Source organism: Belonocnema kinseyi, chromosome 3 (assembly GCF_010883055.1).
Source record: "Belonocnema kinseyi isolate 2016_QV_RU_SX_M_011 chromosome 3, B_treatae_v1, whole genome shotgun sequence".
NCBI classification, from domain to species: domain Eukaryota; kingdom Metazoa; phylum Arthropoda; class Insecta; order Hymenoptera; family Cynipidae; genus Belonocnema; species Belonocnema kinseyi.
This window is the reverse complement of record NC_046659.1, coordinates 64010177-64014179: the sequence shown is the minus strand read 5'-3', so window position 1 is coordinate 64014179 and position 4003 is coordinate 64010177. Positions and strand designations below refer to the sequence as shown.

Here is a 4003-nt window from a genome sequence, read left to right as displayed (position 1 = left end):
TCCGTTTCTTCCCTTCTCCTTTGCGAATCATGGATTTTCCTGTCATCTAAGATTCGACATGTTTCTGGCGATGATGCTATGGTTCATGTTTCCTGGCGGTCGTAATTGTGAGAACGCCGTCCGATGAAAGACTAGACTAAACTTGACCTGTTCGAAATCATACTGTTCCGAAACTAGACATTATCTGGAGAGTTGTCTGAAAAGCCATCCGTGTTCGTCAGTTTTTTTTCTCTAACTTAGCCTTCGACCAGGACAAATTTGTCTACGACTTTTACAGATATCTTCTCGGACGTAAATTGCTGAATGTTCAGAACTACCTGAAATAATAAAAAAATGATGAATCATCGTTCGTACAAAAAATAGCAACAAAGACAAATTAAGTTAGAGTTTATTTAGATACTGTGAAAAAATTTCAGCATTGACACTAGACTTCAGAAGTATTTTTAAATTAAATGAAATAAATATTCCCCGAAATAAGTTACTAACTTTTTTACTTTTTCAAAAATTAATTTTTTTCTCAATCTTGAAAATTATTGATCTGAAATAACAAATTTGTACATGAAATGTTATAGAATATAGATCTCATCAAAATACATACATATTTGTAATCTTGACACTTTTTCCTCAAATTAATATTAAAAACAAAATGACAAAAATGATTTTTCAAATTTTTATTTACAAAATTCATTAAATTTTGTAAAATATTAATTAATATCAATATTTTTCGAGGTCTTTTTAAAACAATTTTTTTATGACACAAATTATATACCCAATATTTTTTACTTTTCTTAAAGCTATACAACTAAATAATAAAATCGATCATTTTTTTGTAACAATTTTAGTATTTGATTAGACATTTTAAAATAAGAAATAATATTCAAATATACTTATGATGAAAAATAATTTTGTTTATGTTATTAAACAAAAATAAAGTTTTGTCCCATGCAATTGGTAAATTTGTTCAGGCCCCAGCGTTGGGGGAAGGGAAAAAGTAACTTTTTTCGTTTAAAATATCATACAGACGACAAATCTTGACCGATTTATCCGTATTTATTCTGAAAAAAGCTCATAAGATTTTCCAAACGCTAGCTAGCCCAACTTTTTATTTAGTGTTTTATTTTGTTATAAATATAAACAAATATGACGGAAAAAATAGCCATTTTTTCTGTTTGACGTTTCCGGAGCTTAAGATCAATAGGAAAATTGTTGCAATTACTTACAATTAATAGAATAACATTGACTAATGAATATTTGTCATGATATAATAAGTAGATCAATTTTATGAACAAATTATTTGTTGAGAGTTTGTTCTATAATATTCATTTATTGACATTTTTTTACGTTATATTGCAAAAACTTTGGATGAAAACAATAATATATGGAATAACATTTCTTCTAAGATGATTCTTATTCAAATTACAAAGAATTTAAATAAATACATTATTGGGACATTGTCGACGAAAAACATGTCGACGAATAAAAAATAGGTTTGTAGAAAAATGCCTAAGTAATGCTTTTGTTAGTAAAATTTGTTTTAAAAAGTTATAAAATTGATCAGCTAATTAGCGATGTTGAATAAATTATTACAGTGTCCTGAATTAAAAGGAGTGACATTAAAAAATCGAATTTGCCCGTCGACCATGCTCGACTAATGCATTTTTAATTTAAATTTGTTTATAATATTACAAAAATCATCTAAAAAGAACATTTCTCCATTGTAATATGTATTGTATTTATCAATTCATCTTTATGAAACTATGCGAAACTAGATGATTGCAACAAGTTTCCTAGAGCACACTTCAGAAAAAAACTATCAATAGCAGTGATGATAATTAATTTTAATTTTATTACAGAATTAAATTAAAGAATATAGAATTCGTAGAAGTTCAGTTTCTAAATGTTGAAATTTTTATGAACTATAAAGGCAAGCGTCAATATTTTTAAATTTATCAAACAAAAATATAAAAAACCAAGGAATAAATTGAAAACAGAATATAAATAAAAATTTTACCTGGTATTTATTCTTTATTAGTTTCTACTTTCACTGAATCAACATCATCCTCCATTTCAATCGCAGTTTCTGGCAATTTTTTCAAAAGTTGTCTTCGAGCCCGACCGATGTTTTTTCGAAAACGCTGAACATCGCCAGCGGTCACCGTCTCAACATTATTTTCAAGGAATTCGCGTTTCCAAATGTTGGAAGGTTTCAAATTTAAATATTCCTCTTCTACTGCTTTTCTTTTCGCGACATTGCTAATTTTTTGCCGATTGAGAAGTTTCAAGCTGTCCGCCATATGATTGTGATTCGTTTTACTTTCAACTACTTGTTTCGAAAGGTCAAGCTTCAGGCATGCACTACAATTTTTATTTGAACATATCCAGGACTGAATGCCACTTTTCAGTAAAGCTTTGAATCTGAATTTGAATCCATCGAGAACTATCAAATCTTTACCTTTCTCGCTTACCATGAACTCCATTTTTTTCGCAGCGAAGCGAAAGGGAAAACTGAAATGATGAGACACAAGCACTCCTTGACGCAACTAGTTACAAACGAGTACTGTCAACTAGAGAAAAGTATCCTGCAGCCGTCCACTCTCATGTTCTATCACCTATGACTGCACATTGTTTCGTTTTTTCCATCGAACCATTAGTACTAATGACCCTTAATAAGTTTCGACCGTTCGAGGGCTAATATTAAGCTCTAGAGAGGTAAGGCCCCACACGCTGTGTCCCCCAGACCGTTCCGGAACTTGTCCACAGCTCAGTATGAACTCCATTTGCGATGTACTGTTGCAGATAGATGGCAGATGCCAGTAGCCAGCAGCAGTGAAATTTGTGGAATATGTGGAACCCACCAATCGGAGTATAACATTGACATAAGATGCCTTATTTCTTCCAATCGGATTCAACAACCTTCTATGTAAAACGTTTTGAGAAGAATCAATTAGAAAATAAATAAAGAAAAATGAGAATAGGATAATATTCTATACATTGGTATATTATATTATCATTCAGTGACGACTTTGAATTAAAACCGATATCAGACCGGTATTCTTATACGCGGCTGAGCCCCAAATTTTTGCTCAAAATTTCCGATACAATGGTTTTTGGAATTCCGAGGTTTTCCTCTATCTCTCTCACTGTTAAACTGCGATTTTCATTAATTAACACTCGCACTCGTTCCACATTTTGTGGTGTTTTGGAAGTTACGCGCCTGCCAGAGCGAGGATCACTTTCCACTGTAGTGCGGCCTCTTTTAAATCGTCTAAACCACTCTTTAATTTGAGTATCACTCATGGACTCATCGCCATACACTTTCCGAATCATAACGATGGTTTCCGAACATGAATGACCAAGTTTTTGGCAAAATTTAATGCACACTCTCTGTTCCGTCCGCTCCGTCATCCTAAAATGCACGTGGTTAGCGTTAGACGTGTACGTCAGTGGATGGCTTGCAATTTCCGTTTTTGCATAACTCTATGGTTCGTGGCGAAAAACCTGACAACTATGCTGAAATGTTAGGGATCTGCATTATCATAAAATATTCACAAATTTAGCGGAAGATTCAAATCTAGTATAGACCTCAGATTTATAAAGGTGAATTTTTGAACTAGGACGAAAGTTAGCAATAGATCAGGTATGTCAAACTAGTGTGAAAAAAACAATAAAAATAGATAAGTCTGTACTTCATTCAATCTTTTAGGGTAAATAGCCTAATGATGTCAACCAGCACATGCTAAGCAGGGTTAATCTGCTATTTTTGCGTGGGCTCCCGTATAAGTTTAAATTTCTGAATGAATATAATATTTTTGTGATCCTAACCCTGGCGGACCGAATGAACCGAATGGAGCCTCTACAAAGTACCCATAAAGACCCCATTGGTTCCCCTGGCGGACCGAAGGACCCCCATGGGTCCCCATTCGGTTCCTTTTTAAAAAACTCGAAAAAACAGCAAAATCAACTTTTAAATTGTTAAAATTCGGATTCTACGTTAAAATTCCCT

At 32.7% G+C, this 4003-nt stretch overlaps 1 long non-coding RNA gene across 1 annotated transcript; it reads right to left on the bottom strand.

The window, feature by feature from the left end:
• Positions 1-221: 221 nt before the first annotated feature.
• On the bottom strand, positions 222-3427 carry LOC117169414. Its single transcript, XR_004466657.1, has 2 exons — positions 2012-3427; positions 222-317 (listed from the first exon to the last, which is right to left on the bottom strand). It is a non-coding gene; the product is annotated as an uncharacterized LOC117169414 (long non-coding RNA).
• Positions 3428-4003: the final 576 nt, after the last annotated feature.